Below are 11,496 nucleotides of genomic sequence, written 5' to 3' on the forward strand. Positions count from 1 at the left end.
GCCAGTTGGCTGCCACTTTTCCTCCATTAGATATATTTGCGGACTTGTCCCAAAATTGGAAGGGCTATCCCACAGACTAGTCCAGCAACAGCCTGACAATCAGTCATACTTATCAAATCATACCTTACAGCCAACATCCCAGTCACCGCTGCCATCTACCCTGGGTACGTCCTATCCCACTGGCAGGACAGATACACCAGAGATGGGAGCACAGTGGTAAAGAGTTAGAAGGGAGTGGCCCTGGACTCCAGACTTCAGGTCAATCACATGCAAGATCAAGCTGATTATCAGTTTAGGAATGATAGGTGATGACAGTAATCTTAAGCTGAACATTGCTTGGATGAAGCATTACCATCAAGTCAGGAAATCCACCATGGATCAGTGACAATTACAAGCGTACACTAGGCTTTGAAAATGATACCAACCAGGTGACGCTACACCAAGTCCTACAGACCTGTTTAAAACGGAGAAGAAGGAGTATGCTACAGTTAAGCAACACCATAAATCAATGGATCAAGTTAAATCTCTATAGCCTTAACATTCAGTCCTGACAAACAACTAAACAACTAATTGGAGAAGTTCCATAAATATACCATTCTCACTGATGGTCGAGGCCAGCAATTCAGACACAGCTGAAGGCATTTTCAACCAGCATCAGCCAAATAATCATACGTGTCCCCAAAGATGCAAATATTGAGCTAATTTGATTCATAGCACAAAACACAGAAATGGCTGAAGACATTGGATCTAGTAAAGGTTATGGGCCCTGATGTCATCCCATCTATAATACTGAAGATGGCACTCCAGAACTTGTTACGCCCATTATGAAGCTGTACCAGTACAGTATCAACAGTGGTATCTAGCTGACAATAAGGATCCCTAAATAATCCAATTCAGCCTGAGCTTGGCAGTAAGCAAGGTGATAAGGATATCACTAACAGTGCTATCTTACTCAGCAGTAACCTGCTCATCTATGCAGAATTGGAGTTCCACAGGGCCACTTGGCTCCAGACTCGATTACAGCCTTGGACCAAACACAAAGAAGAGCTGAATTCCAGTAGTGAATCGAGTGTAACTACCCTTTAAACATTAAAGCAACATTTGACAGAGTATGGCATCAATAAACCCTAGCAAAGTTAAGGTCAATGAAAATCGGAGAATACATTCCACTGGTCAGAGTCATATCTAGCAAAGATGACAATTCTGGTTGTAGGATGCCAGTCTCAGCTCTAAGACATCACTGCAGGAGTTCCTCAGGGTGAATATTTTCTAATCTGTTGAGATATGTTATTACACACCTCTGGAACAGGTGAACTTAGGCCTCCTGGCTCAGAGATAGGGACACTATCACACACCACACAAGGGCCTTATGTGTCATTTTTAAATGGTGGTCAGATTATGGGATTCAGGTGAGTTACTTGCTACAGAATTCCCAGCTCCTGACCTGCTCTCATAGCTAGTGTTTATATGGCTGGACCAGTTAATTGTTTGATAAATAGTAATCCCCAGGATGCTGACTGCAATGGTGTTGAATGTCAAGGGAAAATTGTTAACTTCTCTTTTGGAAATTCTTTGCCTGGCACTTCTATGACATGATTATTGTTGCCACTTGTCGGCCCAAATTTGAAAGTTGTCCTGATCTTACTTTGTGTGCACACAGACTACTTCACATCTGAGATAGGAATGATATTGAACACTGCAATCACAGCAATTGTCTTGTTTCTGACCTTTTATGATAGAAAGGTAATTGAATCAGCTGAAGGTGATGATCAGGCTTGGGACATTATGCTGAAGATCTTTGGATTTTTCTGGCATAAGGGTAATGTCCCTACCTCTGAGCCAGGAGGCCTCAGTTCAAGTCCCACCTGCTCTAGAAAATGTGCAATATCATCTCTGAACAGGTTAGTTCGAAAATATTTACTCTGAGGAACTTCTGCAATGAAGTCCTACAGCTGAGATTGGCATCCTATGACCTGTATCCTAGAACTCAGTATTAAAAATAATACACATCAGGAATGTGAAATAATAGTCTCCATTTGTCTGGATGGGTGCAGCTCCAACAACATTCTAGAAATTTGACACCATCCAGGAAAAAGCAGCCCACTTGACTGGCATTCTGTCCTTTATCTGTGCAGAAATGGCAGTAATCTCTATTATTGACAAATTTCACTGCAGCAACTCACTATCTCTGATGAATAGTCTCTTTCAAAATTGGTCAAGCTTACCACTTAGATGTATGAGGACAACACACACGGGGAGGTGATGGCCTAGTAGTATTATCACTGGACTGTTAATCCAGAGACCCAGATAATTTTCTGGGGTCCTGGGTTAGAATCCTGCCATGGCACATGGTGGAATTTGAATTCAATAAATATCTGGAATTAAGAGTCTAATGATGACCATGACTCCATTGTCGATTGTTTGAAAAACCTATCTAGTTCACCAATGTCCTTTAGGGAAGGAAACTGTCATCCGTACCTGGTCAGGCCTACAAGTGACTCCAGACCCACAGCAATGTGGTTGACTCAACTGCCCTCTGGGAAGTTAGGGTTGGGCAATAAATGCTGCCTAGCCAGCGACGCCCTCATCCATTAAATGAATGAAGGAAAAAAAAAAATCATCATCTGTAGGTTCCATCCTTAGCCATACACCACGTGCACTTAGAACAATATCATAATTCTTTCATTGTTGGTAGAAAATCCCAGAAATTCCATCCAAAACATCAAGACAACAACTCACCAGCACCTTCTCAATAGCAATTAGGAATAGACAGCATATGTTTGCCTTGCCAGTAATGTTCACATTCTATGAACAAAAGAAACTAAAGCACTAGTCCCCCAGAAGAAAATCTTCAATGGAAGAATACTAATAGTTATAAATTTACAAATAAAATCTCAACTCAGAGGTAAACTAGTGAGCAATAACAAAAATACCAATGTTCTAAATAACAAATATTTGAGAGAAATCAGAAACCAACAAATACTGCACCTTCTCAGCGTACGGTTTTCCCCTAGTGCAAATGTGGCAGTCATGTTAAAATAGGGCTCCTGAGCCACACCAGGCAATGTTTAACAGAGGTGACCAGTAAAGCGCACACCATTGTCTCAAGTTGAAAGACTACCAAACAAGAGCAAGTAGAGCAAGAACTAGAAAACCAAGAGAATTATGTGTCACTTCCAGAAAATTTATTGGTATTCTGGTTTCTTTGACAAATCAACTGGGTCTCGTTGTTCTCTTGGTAGTCTAGAATCTCAAGTCTTGAATGCACCTTATTTTATATGCAGCCATTACAAGTCTCAAATATCAGGTTTGCTTGCATTTTCAAAATTATAGAACACTTCCCAGAAGGAAGTTTACCCTATGGAACCACTGATTGAAACCCACTTAAAATTGAAGCAGTAGCTGGATTACAGTAGTGATTCATTTCCCACACCGCTCCCCACCTTCCCACCACCCCAAAACCATGAACTATTTTCATGTATTCCTATAATTTGAGACTATGTACCTTATTAAAAGCTTCTTAAAAAGGTGTCTGGCTGCCAATGATAAAGAAAACCCTTTATCAAGAAGATTGTAAACAGCAAACCAGTTTGGCATCTTGTTTGACATTGTGTATCCGTACCAGTTTTCACAGAATTAGAAAAGGGCAGCCATTTTGCCCCATAAGTTCTTCTTTTCACTCCAGTAGTGCCAAAATAGCAGCCTGGAAAGTGAAATGCAAAACTCATCCAAACAAGGCAAACCCACAGGAAACAGTAGATCTATTCTTAAAAAAAAAAACTTTCCTTCTCACATAATACAGCACCATCTACATTAAACAGACTAACTCCTTTGCCTTCAGAATACCTCAGCATTTTTTTCACTGACAGGAGGGTTGATTTATTTAGCAAGAGATAAAGCTAAAGGTTGAATTGCAAACTAAACACTACCCATAGTAAGGGCCAATGATGCCATTACAGAAAAATAAAAATCCTTTTAGTGATAAACCAGAAATGGGACACAGCACCAATCTTTACCATCCCTTTCATTTGGTAATGCACATGATACAGACCCCAATGTCACAATCACAATTACATAAAATTCTCAGATAAACTCACTGTTACAGCCATTTTGTTTGTGACAAGAATGAGCACACATTACAACTATTTTGTCACTGCAAGAGCATTACACAAGTTGCAGGACAACATCCAGTGCATCAATAAATGATGCGAATGTGTCTTCAACACATTTGACTTTTGCATTAGTACTATCATTACAGTATATCAAAATAAGCCAGGAAGTAGTACTTTTGAAGTGTATTATTTGTTGCAATGTGGTAAGCATTTGTGCACAGTAAGATCCCATTCACAGCAATGTGGTAATGACTAGATCATCAGTAATATTAATATTGACAGACATAATTATTAGTCAGGACATGGGCTGCACCCACCCAGTCTTCTTCATTGGATGTTGAGGGGTGTGGCGGAGCAGAGGGAGTCTTTAATGCCTCACCTAAAAGTGGCATTTCTGGCAGTACATTCCTGGAGTGTCAGCTTAGCTTTTGTACTAGCTTTAAATTTTAAAAATTAGGAAGTACTTTCAGGAGGTCAATCAAACTTACCACATATACTTGAGCAATGTTTGATCTCACATTGAAATAGAACGGACTTTTGACACAAGAAAAATCAAAACAAACACCTTATCAGCATCTGTTTGCCATTGAAGTTAAAGTCAACTGGTGCAAACCCACTTGATCGAATCATGGAACACACCATTGAAGGAGGTTGTCCAGCTCTGCCACTGTGCATGTATTTTTTTTTTGCCCCTATGACTGTACTTTTGGGGGCAGGCTTTGTGGGAAAAATCTCCAAATTAGTAACTTTGCAGTAGCAAGACAATGGGAGTTGTGGTGGATTTTAATTATTCCAAAAAAAGTCACTTCTGTTAAAAAAAAAGCTGACCCTCTACTTAAAACTTAAGTTAAAACTAGGCATTTGTGAATATTGCATGAATCATAGAATCCCGATGTGTAAAAATAAGCCATTTGGTCCATTGAATCCACAATGCCCTCTTAACAGAATTCCACCCAGACCCATTATCTGCGTAACCCTGCATTTCCCATGACTAACCCACCTAGCCTGCACATTCCTGGACACTGGGCAATTTTAGCATGAACAACACACCTAATCTGCACATCTTTGGACTGTGCGAGGAAACTCACACAGACACAGGGAGAATGTGTAAACTCCACACAGTCACCTGTGGCTGGAATCGAACCCAGGTCCTTGGCGCTGTGAGGCAGCAGTGCTAACCACTGAGCAACCGTGCCACCCATATACATGTACTACACCAGAATAAGACAGGATCAATCACTGCCTGGAGGCAATAAGTCCAAAACTAAAAACTCCATGTCTCAATTGAACAGATTGCTAAGATGAATGGTTCACAAAATGAAAGTTTGACAACTCAACAAAATAACCTTCTCCAAAATTTGACACAATGTTGGAAAAAACAGCATTATGCCACTTCTGGACTTAGCAGTACTGGACCCATTAGCACATCTTGCAAAGTGTTTAACATTAGAACACATTACCACAGTAACACCCTCAATGTCAACTCACTCAGCTTGTGCATTGGTTCCATGAAGACAGACATGCAACACCTTTAACACCATTGAAAAAAAAATCAAACTTTCAATCAAAGAAAGAAAAAACACTTTATAAGAATTAAATTGTGGTTAGTTTTACAGGGCAATGTGCTTTTGGATTGTTTTTTCAATAATTGAGAAGAGAGAATCAATCATCTGCTGCTCGTTACTACTTGTAAGTAGTCTTGTGGTCTGTGGTAGCTTCCCTGCTCCTTAGGGCGAGAAGCTCCAAGTTCAAGGCTTGGGACTTGTTGGCCATGGAAACTGTTTATCATCATGGTCTAACATGTCAACTGTCAGCCTGCAAATCCTTCCAAAATGCCTGATGACAGCTAGAAAGAGCAAGAGATGCCCAATGACTCATCCTGTGCAAGACAATAACAAAAAACTGCAGAACTTTGCATAAATGTGGTCAAGCTAATGGAGGTCCATGATAGACCAGTCGGAAGCAAACATACAGAGGAAGAACAGAGTTACTATATTACTGCACTGCTTCCATTAAGACAAGGTTCTACCTTGCAAGCAGGAGGCTTCATAACTAGAACACGATATACAGCATCTGGTTCATTATTTTCACACTTCATCCTATTGGACATCTTTTTATTCTTTTCCTGGCCCCTTTAGCCCATTCTGTTCTGTTTAAATAGTGTTCATATCTAATGGCATCCAATTTTGATAAAAGGTCATTGAACTGCACTATTAATTGTTACACACTCTTAAAGATGCTGGCCAACGTGCTAACTGTTTCCAGCATTTCACACTTTTGAAAAATCAATTACCTTTGGTTTAAATATTTTAAACCAGAATCCTGCCTTATTTATGGTCTACAGGAAAAAGAGTCAGAAAATTAAATAAGTAGTCAGAATTCATTTATCAAATAAAGTTCTATAATGCATTGTTAATAACTTCACTTACTACAAGAGCATTATCAAATCAAGTAATCTTATAGCACAATCCTGTTTTACTTCCCCAGCAACTGATAGTGCGCAGATCAGTGCCAATTTAATCTGCCAAGAATACAGTATACAGAATTGCCAGTGTATTATGCAATGCTACAAGGTTGGACTCAAAGACAACCTTATAATAAGCATGAATTAAAATTGTACTTTAGACAAATGGTAAAGGGTGATTTTTAGTTTCAAATTAAAAGTGTCAAGATTATTTCTTTTTTAAATGGACCGATATCTCTGCAAAATAGTCTTATTAATGCACAAAATCTAAGCTGACACTCTAGAAAAATACAATATTGCTGGAGTTACCATCTTTCAGAAGAGAATTTAAACTCAAGCCTTTCAGTTAGGCAAAACATTTGCTGATTCTAATTAAGAGGCACATTCTCCCCAATGTCCTAGTCAACATTTATTGCCCATGTCATGGAAGGGTTACACCACAGAAAAAAGCCAAAGCGTCTGTGGCCCACTGCACACGCCCCACCATGTTATGAGATTCTGTCAGTACATATCATCTATGACCTCCTCATTGTCTAGAGAAACTGTACAAAACACACTTGTAAGAGCACGTCACTTGCTGCAAAGAAACTGCTCTTTTCAATGTTTCACGTAGGTCAGCAGAGAAATCACTGGCTCTTTATATTAATTTGAACAAATCAATCCCCATCGATCCTTCCTCCAAGGATCTCACTCCAATTTGCTCTCAGATCAAACTGAGCTCCAACTGCAGTCATTTTACTATTATGAAGAGTGTTGAAATGAAACGAGAAGTCCTGACTGTTGCAGTGAACATGTAGCTGCAATTGTTCTATTGTCAATGCCAGAATTCTCTGCTGTATTGTCACAGAGACATGGGAACTATTGGGAGCCCCACAGACTTTGGGGCAGATGCATGATGGTTCATCTATTGATGTGGCTCAGTCTAATATATAACCGTCACTGAACTATTTAAAACAACCCAAACAGGGGAAAAAAGTGTACCACCTGAGATTACTAAGCACCCATCTTTAAAAATAACACCCAATTTTTTCATGTAAATTACAATATTGGAAGTTTGCATAGCTTCGAAATAAACAAACAGTTAAGACATTAACTAGTAATATTAACATACAAGCCTTGGTAAATAAGTGACAATTCAGTTCAATACAGAAATTAAGTTGTGGAGATTGTATAAAAGTTGGATTTAGTTTTAATTACGATACCAAATGCTTGCCTGTCAGTAATCCACAGCAATCATGCAAGCATGATACATCACATGGTCAAATACAGTTACACATATCTGAACTTGATGATTGAAAGTTGCGCCAGAGTTTCTTTAACACAGGAAGCAAACTGTAATCTTGAGGGGGAAAAAAAATCTGATGAGAAAGCTTTTTTCAAAAAAAGGAAAGCAAAAACATTTTCTCTCAAGGTTTTTAGTTCTTCTGAAAGGAATTTATCCAAAACACCTCAACTATGCCATACTACATCAAGCTAAAAAACATTCTAAACTCTCCTCAGGATCCTTCTCTCCAATTCAATTTTGGAATCAGTGAGCTCCAACATGCTATCTCAGATAAACCCAATCCTGTCTTTCACCAACGTCAACATTTTCAGCAAGAGGATGCTTGATAAAGACCTGGAGCAGACACCCTGGAAAACTCATCCCTTCTAGCCAGTCTTGGCTATTTGGCTGCAAGCCAAAAAGGAGGAGAAGTTAACACATGCCTGCGGTTGAACCCAGAATCCTCCTCTTCTGTACACTGCATCCATTTGCTGAGCTGAGGCACCAAGGAACCACACATTTCTATCATTACTTTAGAATATGAAGTACAATTTTCCACACTTCTTTAGAAATGTGTTAGTGTCAGAGAACTGAACAGTTTAAGATATGAAGGTCTGACAATGCCTATGTATGAGAAGGGATAAACCAAGTAACTACAGTCCAGCCTACATCAGTGCTATGGAAACTTTCAATGACAAAATCCCAGGACAAAACTAATTGGCATGTGAAAAACTAAAGGATAATTAATGAAATCCCAGTAAGATTTGATAACTGATTGTTGAATGAAACAACAGCATTAAATCGAATAGAGCAAAGGACTCTGTGGATTGAAAAAAATGCAAATACAATAAAAATCAATCTTTCTGCAAAATTAAAAGCTTGAGGATTTAAAGGGTTAGTGACAGAGTGGATACCTAATCAGAGAGTGATAAACAGTTATTTTTCTAGAGGGGAGAGAAATTACATTGGTGTTTCATGGGAATTGGTATGAAGGCTGTCATTCTTTTTGAAAAATGTTACTGACCAGGACTTGGGTATACATAATATAACTTCAGTTCAGATACCATCAAATTTCAAAGTGAAATAAATAATGACTAGCATAGTCATTTAGGGAAATTATAACATGCTAACAGGTAGATACACCACAATTTAAATTTAACAATGTTGAACGACATTTTGGCAGAATGAATGAGGAGGGGCAATATAAACTCAATGGTAGAATTATAAAAGGGATTTTAGGAATAGCAAATCTTGGGTATACTTGTAAATAAGTCTTTGTTGTAACTTCAGTAAGTGCAGGGAGCACACAGGCTCGTCAGTAAGATTGTCAAATCAATCAGCTTCGCTGTTGCCTCCTCTCCACTTGACCAAATGTCTTCGAGTGCTCCCCACCCCTCGAGCTCAAGACCTGAATTTAAATTTTTCTTGAGCTTCTCAAAAAACTTCTCTTATCTACAAGACTGACATTCTGCTCCCTTAAGCCTGTTCCTCCTAAATTGTAGAATACCCTATATGTGCTCCTAGCCCCCATGTACAACAATGTTCTACGCATAGTTTTCACTTCAGATATTGATCCTCTCTTCTAAATCTAGCATCACTCCTCCCCATAAAGCTTACACAACCTGTTCTTCAACAATATCAACTAGCTTCAACCTTCTTTCCTCTATAAAACCATTAAAAATGTTGATATCTCCCAAATCTATTTCCATCTTTCCTGAGACACAGTTTTGTATCCCTTAAATAGGTTTATGCCCCTGCCACAGTAGTGAAATTCCTCTCGCCGAACTCTCAATAACACCTTGTGACTGTGACTGGTGACTGCTTCCACTCTCTTCCTTCCCAACCTGTCAGCAGCTTTTGACATGGTTGACCTCCACATACAACAGTTGTTCCTCTTGCTTCTGCACCTCTGGTGTCCCCAGGGATCTCTCCTTAGCCTTCTCATTTTTCATCCATGCTGCTACTCAAAAAGCAAAAAGTTAGTTTCCACAAGTACACTAATGACAATGAGCTTTACTTCACCACCAACTCTCTCAACTCCACCACTTGTTTAATTATCAGACTGCTATCCAACATCCGTTACTGGACGAGCAGGAATTTCGTCCAAAGAAATATTGGGAAGAAAGGAACTGAAGGAAGAAAGGAGCTTTTGGACCTCACTTCATTCCCAAGCTACTGCCCTTATCCGTCTCCTTGATAGCCTGCTTGCAATGTTCAGTGAGACAGCATTTACACTTTAAATTTGTCACAATCAGATATCTCAAATGCCTTCCAACCAGTTAAGTACTTTGGAAGTATAGCTACTATTTCAATGTAGGAAGGATAATAATTGGATAATAGCCATGTAATATAATTGCTTTATTATCAAACGGATGAATACTAGCCAAGGCACAAAACAACTCCCCTGTTCTTGTTTAAAATAACAAAGTGGAATCATTCATGTCTACCTGACCAAAAGGTTTGGGCTTCAGCTTAGCTTCTTGGTGCCTTATTAACTCCTTCAACTTCTGATTGCACATTCATGACATCAGCACAACCGACTATTTCCACCGACCTGAATTGAACCATTTTCATTTTATCAATTGCTGAAACTATCATCAGTGCCTTTGCTGTCACATTATCACATTCTAACCTCTATAAACTGGAGTTCATCCAACATTCAGCCCATGCGGCTCACAGTCAAGAAATCTCTCGATTATGAAATTCTCGCTCATATTTTCAAGTTCTTCAATCGCTGAAACCTCCTGCATCCAGAGAACTCTGCAAGATATCTGCACTCAGTTATTTCTGGCCTTGGGTATCTCTGATTTTGTTCCAATGATAGCTGTCTAAGCTCCAATCTCTGGAATTCCCTCCCTATAATTTCACTTTTCTCCTTTAAGATACTCCTTAAAACCTCTTTAACCAAGCCTTTAGTCACGTGAGCCACTAACTTATGTGGCTCAGTAGCACATGTCCTTTAGTAATGCTTCTGTGAAGGACCATATTTTTATTATGTTAAAGTTGCAATGTAATCACATGTTCTGTAGCCAGGAAATGTTAAGAAAGCATAACATTCTTAGATTAATGAGAGATACGGAATACAAAAAAGTATGCAAGTTATGCTAATCCTTCATAATCCAGCTAAAAGGTAGCCAGTGTCTTATTATTCAATTATGGGCACATTAGGAAGGAAGCCAGGCTGAAGAAAGGGAGAATAAACTTAAATGGAACGGTACCAGTGACAAGGGACTTCAGCTATATGGTGGAACTGAGTTGGTTCTCAGTACAGAGGATGAGTATTCAAAAGTTAAGTCACTGCAAACAAATTCTACAGGAGTAGTAGAGATAGTAGGAACTGCAGATGCTGGAGAATCCGAGACAACAAGGTGCAGGGCTGGATGAACACAGCAGGCCAAGCAGCATCATAGGAGCAGAGAGGCTGACGTTTCGGGCCTAGACCCTTCATCAGAAAAGGGGGAGGGGAAGGGGCTTTTGAAATAAATAGGGAGAGAGTGGGAGGCGGATAGAAGAGGGATAGAGGAGAGGATAGGTGGAGAGGAAACAAACAGGTCGAAGAGGCGGGGATGGGGCCAGGAAAGGTGAGTGTAGGTAGGGAGTTAGGAAGGGGATAGGTCAGTCCAGGGAGGACGGACAGGTCAAGGGGGCGGGATGAG

At 39.6% G+C, this 11,496-nt stretch overlaps 1 protein-coding gene across 2 annotated transcripts in view; it reads right to left on the minus strand.

Moving 5' to 3' along the window:
- snx5 (sorting nexin 5) overlaps nt 1-11,496 on the minus strand; it is a 54,871-nt gene that overhangs the window by 37,575 nt on the left and 5,800 nt on the right. The gene's annotated exons all lie outside the window — the stretch shown is intronic.

This window comes from Rhincodon typus, chromosome 9 (genome assembly GCF_021869965.1).
Source record: "Rhincodon typus isolate 14 chromosome 9, sRhiTyp1.1, whole genome shotgun sequence".
NCBI lineage: Eukaryota > Metazoa > Chordata > Chondrichthyes > Orectolobiformes > Rhincodontidae > Rhincodon > Rhincodon typus.